The sequence below is a fragment of the Camellia sinensis genome, chromosome 1, assembly GCF_055761805.1.
Source record: "Camellia sinensis isolate YWXY chromosome 1, ASM5576180v1, whole genome shotgun sequence".
In the NCBI taxonomy this organism is placed as follows: Eukaryota; Viridiplantae; Streptophyta; class Magnoliopsida; order Ericales; family Theaceae; genus Camellia; species Camellia sinensis.
The window spans coordinates 243,160,001-243,170,000 of record NC_138961.1 but is presented as its reverse complement, the minus strand read 5'-3'; positions in this window follow the sequence as shown (position 1 = coordinate 243,170,000).

Genomic DNA, 10,000 nt, shown 5'->3' with positions numbered 1-10,000 from the left:
ACGCAACACTCATCCCGATGGATGCGAGACAGCAGATGATGTGGGAGGTGTGTTTCCCAAGGAAGAGAATACAAGAAAAAGAGATCAGCAACTTTTACTTAGCCCAAGCAATGCGCTCCGAAGGGCATTGCTTTCGGTGCAATCCATATCTCTTCCCTTGCTTTGCCTGCCTGCTGCTTTGCTCCCCCTTCGAATGAATTGGATCCGCTGCCCCTCCAATAGAAGCTGAAGATGCGGGCTTAGAGCTTTCACCCCGCTTTCCCTACTTCAATGGAAAGGGGGGAATCGCCCATCTAATAGCCGTTTCTTCGGTAACGGTCTTTCCAAGCAAGATGCACTTCTTACCGGCTTTCATCTTAATTAAGTACCAGATAGAAGAAACTATTAGTAAGGAGTTCACGGATGCTTTTTTCTCATCGTGTAGCCGGATAATTCGAATACCGCTACATCCTTCCATTCCTCAGAAAAGATGATCTACTAGTTCGCTGGCTCGATGGAGGTGAATTGGATCGGATGAAAGTGGTTATCAGAAATCGATATCCTTTATTGGGATTGAGGAAAGAAGTGGGATGATTAGGCCGAAGTGGTTGGTGAAGTCGTAATTTCTTTCTTGCTTCCGTCGCGAAGTTTGACTTCGCGCAGCAAGCGGCACGGAGTGATTTTTGCTTCGCCCTCGCAGCACCAATCTCTGTTGATTCCGGTCCAACCTTGCCTCGGCAAATACAGCTCTACCCGACCCTCCCTGGTCCGGTTGAAAGCCTCACTCCCTCCCTCGATGGGTCCAACCTTCTCTATCAGCTTGGTCCGGTAGAGGATTTTGATCCGCTACTCCATCCGCATTTGCCGATGGATGTGCATGACGCTCCTCCGTAATATCTTCCTATACCCTGCAAGCACCTACTTCTATCAAAATGAAAAGAAATACTAAACAAGCGAGAAAAGCCCTTTCTATCTTATTAGTAAAGCGCGCTAGCTGCAATCTTTCTAAAGCAAGAAGCGAGAAAGTTTACTTTGAGAAAGAAGGTGCTTGTTGCCGCTTTATTAGTAAGGTTGCTTGTTTTATATCTCCTCAATAAAGGCGAAATGTTGCTTTACTAATAAGATAAGGCGCGTTAGCACTTTAGTTTGATTGCTGGGGCTTATACAGGCCTTAACTTAATAGGAGTAGTGTCTACCCTACCTTTCTCTACTGTATAAGGAGGGAAGTTGAGCTACTTCCACGTGTAAACTCGTCCCACGCCACCCCAGTAGTGCTATAGGTATTCCTTAGTGGCAGTGTCATATATTTATTGATATGGATTCTCTTTAGCCCCTTTCTAATATAAATTATGATCTTAAGATTCTTATCTTCACTTTATTGACCCCCTTTTTAGACTTAGACTTAGATGTCTTGTTTAAGATTAGATAGCCATCCTTACAGCTTTATATCCCGAAATCTTGATATCTCTTTCTATTGCTTTCAGGCCTTTTTCATTATCCATTATCGTGATTATAATCTTTCTTTTCATCGGGATCTTGATCTTCTTAGATTATAGTTATACTCTTAGTACTATTGTTGGCTCAGAGCCTTCTTATGGGTCAGCCCCTCGCCCTATAATTCTAAGAAGTATAATAACTAGAAAACCGCTAGGCCATATGAACTTTATAGGGAAAGGGGGGAAGGACGGCCCTCGGGAGACATGGCCCCACAACGTCTGTGTTAGCCCTCGGCTTAAAGTCGAGGGGTCCTCGTCCTCATCAGGGTTAGTCAAGGGTTCCAAACCTTTCTCTGAACGCAGATCCAAAGGTAACCGAGGGAACGAGGTTTGTAGGAAAAGGAGCGGTCTAGGAAGGAAGGAAGTGGGATGTGAGAGAAAGTCTTACGATCCAACTATTTGATTTGTGGTACCCCTAAGATCCTTGGCGCAGAGGAGTCTTCATCTTGGCATCCATCGCAACTCCCCATGCTGGTAAGTTGCGGGTCGCTCTGATCACTCATCGGTTCCAACATGCGCATATCAAAATGAGTCTTGAGGTCTTGGAAGATATGCTTGGGTAGAAAGACTGGGCCAGGGAGCAGCATGTATAAGAGCCGAAATAGGAGTAGAGGAGGGCGCACCAGACGTTGTTTTGGTTTCCATAGCGGGACTATCACCGGTAAGTTGCGTCGGACCAGTTGCGGGTCGACCCGGTGGCGCATCGACGTCTTGAGCGACTGAGAGCCTTGATCCAACCCCAGGTGCAGTCGCAATCCGCAGAAGTAGCTTCAATCGAAGGTCGCGCAACCGCCAATAAAGACATTACTCTAAAACTCCTTAGAGGTTTGAGAGTGGAAGAAGATTCATCACCGGGCTGGAGATATCCGAGATATAAGAGCAGAAGAGGCCAAGTGGAAGGTAGCCAACTGCAAGACATAAAGGCCTTTCAGCAGGCAGTCAAGCAGAAGTCTCGGAGGGGATTTTGGGACCGCATACTGACTTTTTTTAATTTGAATAGAAGAGACCTCCGGAGCCAAGAATAGGAGTTTGTTTTGGCCGACGAAAGGTTCGGGCTAATGGGCCTCTTTAGATTCATTTCCGCAGTCGAGTGATTTGACCGATTGATTCGAAATCGGTTCCACTTCATTCAAATCCCTTGCGATTGATGAAGAGTTTTCACCAAAGCCGGTTACCGCCTTCCGGGCCCAGCTACTGAGGTAAGGGGCAAAGGATCCACTTGATGAAAATAACCATCCGATAGATAATCCCACCCGGCCTAGCTATCGTAATGCGTCCCGATGCCAAAGCTTCCTGAACCTACTGAAGCGAGGAATACTAGGATCAGAGCGCTAGCATCCCTTGCTCTCTATCGATTGCTCACTGCCGTCTCAGCCGAACAAAAAAAGGAATAGAACCGGGGGCACACTTCCCATTTGTTCCCGTCCCAATGTGACCATCGATAGCTTTCTCTATTGAAATGGAATCCCCGGTCCTATCTTTCTCAATTCGTCGATCGACGGCCGCCCTACTTCTAATGATAGATAGAAAAGGTGGGAGAGGGGCTGAGGGACGGCAAAGATACAAAAACAAAAACTACATGGCATACGTACGTCAAATGGTAGGGCCCATTACGAACAGTCATTAAGGCGATCCCCAATCTCGCTCGGCTCGGGGCGATCACTTGAACAGGGCGGGATTGATCGATCTACATCAAGAATTTCGGCTTCCCTTCCCAGGAGCGCATCTACAGAATAGAGAGAGCACGCACCACACTCCTACTATACCAGGGCCTTTAGCTTTCACTGGGAAGAAGAGATGACTTCCAGCTAGCTTTTTTCCCTAAACCTAACCAATGAATGATAGGCCGGCTTAGGATAATAGAAAACGAATTCACTTTCAATAATCGGAGGCAGGTCAGGGGCCGGCGGGCACGCCCAGCTTCTTCAGTTTGCGAATGGGGCCGGACCAATGCTACGAGCTTCCGGAATCCAATGGAATCTTCGTAAAGTCGATCATTACGAGTGTTACGATTCATTCGATTGGCAGGTCCAATCGATTCATAGCCTCTCGAGCACAACCCATATTCATGCAAGGATTGGTGATTGAGGATCCATACAGAATTTTATGAAATATCTTAGAGATCAAGGAACAGATGCTTTCTTCAGGAGAGATGAATACTATATGGTAGCGACAGGGAATTCTTTGGCGTTGAATCGGGTCAGGAAGAACAAGTTGTTCCAGCTCCGGGGAACAGATTCATCTTCGAAGCATTTTTCCCTTCCTTCCAATATTTTGGATTTTAGCTTCCCCCATTCCTTTTATTGAGCATAATGATGCGAATTGGGTTTGTTGTTTTTAGTATGCAGCGTCAAGCAGTTCCGCTTTCCCCTACCGATGATGTGCCGAGAAGTGCATTGTTGGAACTGGGTTGGAACGCTTTTAAGACCATAAGCTCTAGATTCGGGGGTTTCCGCTATAGCCGAACACAAGGGAAAGCTCATTCTTTTTACCGGAAAAGATCGTTTTATCAGGTAATGGAGACACTATAAGCATTCCTTTGGTTATGTATAAGCCTTCCAACAGAAAGACTTGTATGCATCAAAAACCTCAGGTTCATAGGAGTAAATGCATTCAAAAGGGACAAATTTTAGCGGCTCATATTTCAAATAAATATCGCGGCGTGGAAAACTCGTTTTTTTGGGGGGGTTGTCCCCACTGGTTTGCGAAAGCAATGGGAGACTTGCTCCATAGAACTCCCCAGAGACTTTCGTCCCCAGTATTCTCTATGGGCAAAGGCGCTCAGGTGCGCTTAAAGTCTTATTGCCTAGACGTTATCTTAAGACAAGGTCGCCACCCCGCCTGCTTTAGTCTCAAATAGGGCGCAAATTGAGGTGAACACACTGGACCGAACCCCCCTAGGTCAAGAGCTTTTGGCTCTTCACAAGAGAGCACCAGGTCGTAACACCGGAAGACTGCGCCGTAATTCTTAAAATGATCTAATTTATTTGTACGGTTAGTCACCAGTGGCACAACCGGAGGACTAAGTAGCGCCTCAATGGGAGTATTGAGATCCTCCGCGATAGTGTAGTACCAAGACCAGTAAGAGAGAATGGACTTCATCCATTCGGACAAAACCCATGCCTCTCCTAACCAGTCGTACTCTGACCAGGCTTCGAATAACTCCGAGATCACCGAGTCTCTCGGGAATCGAGGGGTCAAGAGCCTAATCAGGTACCCCCTCACCATACCTTGTTGATAACAGGTTAAGTGTTTACCAGTGGTTGCGCTTAACCAGATCCAAAAAGGGAGAGGACACACACCGTTCGGTGAGTGAAAGACGAGGAAATGCCGATGCCAGTGTTTCCCAGGAGGCACCGTGCGTCGAGTATACACCCGGTACCCAGCTTCCCGTAAACGATACGACAATGGAAGATCCGTAGACATAATGGCCCTCATTACAGAAACAAGGGATATGGAACTAACTAAGGATCTTAACATGCGACAGGAGACGGGACTCAAGTTCTTAGTCACCCCGCGTACGAAGAACCGCTTAGCAAACTCCAAAGCACCAACTGACGATACTAACGATTTCTCTAACGAAAATGGAACATTCAGTTGCGACATTAGCTCGTGATAACGCTCAGCCACCCGCTCATCTCCGATGACGATATCGTCACCGAGGATAGCGTAGCATGTAAAAGGAACTCCTGGATATACTTGGGCTGCTACGAACCAAATCACCAATGGTGAGTTAATGCGAAAGCAGGCCAAGCTCCGTAAAAGCCCAACGGGGCTCCTGTTACAAAACGAACTCTACCTCGAGGAAGCCGACGACGAGAATTTCTAATCGTCGGCAAATCGTAGTAGTAGTAGTATAGTAGGCAAATTTTCACAATAGTCCTGTCCACGAGCAAATCAATGTTCGGCAGCGGAAAATCCTCTTTGGGAACATGCTTTATTGAGATTTAAAAAATCGATGCATACGCGAGCACGTCCATCCCTCTTGGGCACGGGGACGATGTTCGAAGTCCAATCAGAATAATCTACTGCCTTAATGAAATCAGTATAAGAGTAACAAGACAGCTGAAGAGAGGATGACGTAGGCAAGAATCAACCTCTTCCCGGATGTATCGCAGAATCCGAAAAGCAGCTTCTAAGTGAGATGATCTCGGCTTGTCCATAAAAATCGGCTGCCCCCTATGTTGTAAGCGTAAGCAATGTCTGGGCGAGAATTAGTAAGGTAGAAAAGGCTCCCAACAAGTCTCCTGTAAGTAGATGGGTCATCCAATAGCTCTCCTGCATCTGAGGCTAATTTTAGATCTTGTTCCGGTTTGCATGTAGAAAGACCAGCTTTTGACAATAAATCCATTGAATACTTGCACTGGGTTCCAAACCTCTTTGCGACCTCATCACTTCAATCCCCAGAAAAGACTTTGAGTCCCCTAAATCTTTCATATCAAACTGGGTTCTTAATGTTCTCGTAAGCTCATTTATCGAAGCTAAGTCATTACTAGAGAAAGCAATGTCATCCACATAAACCAGAAGAAGGACAATACCTGATGTTGACTTCCTTATAAACATTGAATGATCCGATTGACTTCTTTGAAAACCAGCTCCTTCCTATACTCCTATTTCGGCTCTTATACATGCTGCTGCACCTTTCAAACCAAGCTCTTGGTGCCTGCTTTAGCTTGTCGGAGGCCGTAACGTAAATCGCTTTCTTGAGCTTGCATACCAAGTTAGGATTCCTAGGAGAAGAGAAGCCTGGAGTTGGAGGAGGCTGAATAGAAACTTATTCTTGCGGATCCCTCCTTCCCTTATGTTGTTGAAAGGCATTCTTCACGTCAAGTTGAAATAAGGGCAACTTTTTGATTGCAGCCAAGGCAAGAATGCCACGAATGGTGGTCATTTTAGCAACCTGGGGCAAATGTTTCCCCTATCTCTAAATGGGTTCGACTCAATATTCTTGAAGGAATCCTTTAGCTACTAATCTAGCTTTGTATCTCTCTACCGAGCCATCTGCTTTATGCTGGATCTTGTAAATCCACTTGCAGCCAATGGCTTGTTTCCCTGCAGGCAATGAGACTAAGTCTTATTCTTTTTTTTCCTGGGCATTGATTTCTTCCTGTATAGCATCTCTCCAGCAAGAATGATTGAAGGCTTCAGCAAATGATTCAGGTTCATGAGAAGATTGAACTGACATGAGGTAAGCTCGATGTTTTGGGGAAAACGATTCATAAGATAAGATAAAAATCCTTCAACGGGATAAGAAACTTGAGAGGATCGACGAACCTGAGAGAGGGATCCAGAATCTGAGGAAGCGACTGGGCTAGACTGCTGATCTTCTGGAGTAGTCTTACCCTGGGAAACAGACTGTAATCGACGCCGAGAATAAACATGCTGTGCCGGGTGACTGGAATCCTCTGAGGTCAGCTGAACAGGCTGACAATCGGCAGAAGATGCTGAGCAAAACTGCTGGCCTGAAGAGTGAGGCTGATCCGTAACATCAACTGCAGAAGAATGAGGTTCGAGTTGATGAACAGGAGAAGGCCGCAATACATCTCCATCCCCATTCTCCCCCAGGGCTTCTTAATTAGGTTAAGGAAAATATGAGGCGACCCCATTAAAGAAAACATTCAAGGATACATCGAGTCTCTTGGATTTCACGTCATAGCATCTATACCCGGACTGAGCATATCCAAGAAAGACAGAAGTGGTTACCTTGGGGACAATTTTTCTCTTAACTGCGCAGGAATATGAACAAAACACGTGCATCCAAACACTCGCGCCTATAGTACTGCCCCAGTAAGAAGTTCGTGAGGTGCCGCTGCAGCTTCTTCCCTCTCTCTTCCCCCCCAAAAAAAGGAGAGAGATGTCCCGTCCCTTCTTTATGCACATCCATATACATAGCCAGAAACAAAGGTGTACAATCCGGTCAAAATCTGCGGTTCTTTAAGTTCATTCACTGTAGGTTCTCTTACTTGCTCTAGTGGCTGGCAAACGCCAACCGAGAGGGGAGAACGAATGGCTCAGGAATCGACCAGTTCCGAGCAGACTCGTGGAGCTGCAGCTTGGATTATCGTAGAATAAGATGAGCCGTCTTAGGAAATGACTTAACTTAAAAGACAGATGTCGCCGCTGCGAGGCGAGGGAGCAACTTGTCTGGTCTTGCGGTGCACTCATTCCCGTTACGAGAATGAAATGACGCCCCAGCTCGACTCGAGACCAAGACTCCTTACAACTCACACCAATAGCGGCACTGAGCGGCCGGAGATTGAAAAGGCAGCCCAGCCGCCCCTCCCCCTCTAGCCGCCTACCTACTCGTGCTCGTAGCTCGATCGGAGGTCAAGACTGTGGTCCGGCGGAAAAACAGAAGTCGTCCGTATCAAGTGATACGTGAATTGCTCAGTAGTGCTTCGCCACTACCGTAGCTGGCGGAAATAGGTTAATGGTAGAGCATAGCCTTGCCAAGGCTGAGGTTGAGGGTTCAAGTCCCTCCTTCCGCTCCTGGCTTCGTCGTTTAGTGGTAACGAGTGGAGTGCATAAGCCCCTGACGAGAGAGGGGCGAGCAGCAACCCTTGTATAGGGTTCCAAACCTATCTTACTAATAATAAGAAAGGGGCAAGCCAAAACCTACTCCTAACAAGTGGCTGGCTTTTCATCAGCCGTTGCGCGCTAACGCGCTTCTGTTTTTCAGCAGGCTTCTTCAAATATCCCATAAATAAGAAAGTAGGGGCTATAACTATAAGTAGCTAGCTAGCGCGCTAGCGTTTTCCCTTACTAGTAAAGGGGCTGCTAGTTGTAGCGCGCAGTGTACTAGTGAATAGGAAAAGCGAATTGAGATTACTAATGACGGATGGAGGTTGAGGATAGAACATGTTCGGTGCCTCGCCCTTGTCTCCTTCGCCGGAGACTGCAAATGATGGGAATCCTATCGATAAAGAAGAGGCATAGACTCCCCATTTCTTTGTCTTATTAGCGCAGGTGTTCGTCAACGATGAAAGCCGCTGAACTTAAGACTCGAGTTGAGAAAGAGGGCTAGGCCCCCGGCTTTCAGGGACTGGGGAAGACGGGTGGATTATAGAGCTAGGGGCAAATCGAAGGTTTGTCCATTGGGATTGAGCATGGACGAGCCTCGACTGGGCCAGCATTGATGAAAAAATGACAAAATAAAAACTTCTCCCATCACATCATTAACCGGTGTAGGATTAAAGATCAGGTCCAGGATTCGAGTCAAATCGACCTTCCCTCTCATCTCAGGGTGAGGCAAGGAATTCAATCAGATGTTCGTTGTTCAATATCTCGGCTGCTCAAGAAGTTGGACTAGCTGCTCCTCCGACCCGGAGTGGATTCTAGGGGAAGGGCAGAGCCTCACTTTGCAGTAGGAAGGTGTTCGTTGTTGGGACGGGTTCAAACTGGACTGAAGGGAGGAGGAATTTTATACTCCGATCTTCCTGGGGATTCATCACTGGCTAGGGCTTTCGAATCAAAGCATGGGCATTTGCAACTAAGAGGGAGCAGTAGATCGTCGATTGAAGAGCCAGGTCAGTAAACTTCTATTGTATTGGGACTTCTATTGATTATTGATTCGACTAGAGGGACTCCTAGCAGCAAACTTGTATGAAGGGGCCCCCATAGAGACGTAGGAGATGCAGGAGCCGCCGGCCGGATCGACCAACAAATGATAGGCCAGAGGGATGGGCTCATTCGACTAATCAGTGATCCCTGGGCCTACCTAACACAGATGTCCCTGAAATAGGGGATTGGTTAATCGGAAAGCTCAGGCAGGAGTAGGACATTCCATACAAATCTTTCTGATCCGCTAGCTGGTGGTCCTCTCAAATCCCATTTTTTCATCGACAGGTAGGGTGAATTCTAAGGTTCCTTATTCCAGTTGTAAAGCGGAAGAAGAGGGAGAATGGGCACAGCCCCACCAGCAGCCCGCGTTTCCGACCCGAAAGGAATTGAAAATGAAAAAAGAATCTGTGTGCACTATCTATGGAGTGGAGTGACTATCCTTAATCTCCTCTTCCCTATCTCCCCCCTTTTTGCCTTTTTTTCTTTCTCGCCGGCAGGAGAATCCATTTCTTTTCTTGTATTGTTTATTATGATTGATCTGCAGTTCAAGGGCACTTTTCTTAATCCGAGTTTGAGATGGGATAAGACCCAGACGTAGGTAGAGTCCCGTCGGCCGGGAAGGGATTTTTTCTATTGATTTTTTTTTACTCCCTTCTGGCTTTACCTTTAAATAAGGGGTTCTTCTCTTTCCCCCCGAGGGAAAGCCCTTTCCAGATGGAGTAGTGCATCTCTGTCTTGAAAGCCCGCCCTAAAGATAGGAGTTCCTATCTCTACTGCCTATCCAACCCGAAGACTCTTATTCGTGGTGGAGTGCTTCGAGTAGGATCCGATCCCATCCCAGCAGTCAAACTCCTTCCGGCTCACCTGCCTCTGAAGCTGGAATGCCTTTCTAGAGGAGGCTACCCGAGGAATCGAAAAGTTTGAAGTGGGATGTGGAACGTGATTGGTGATGGATGGTGGTTATG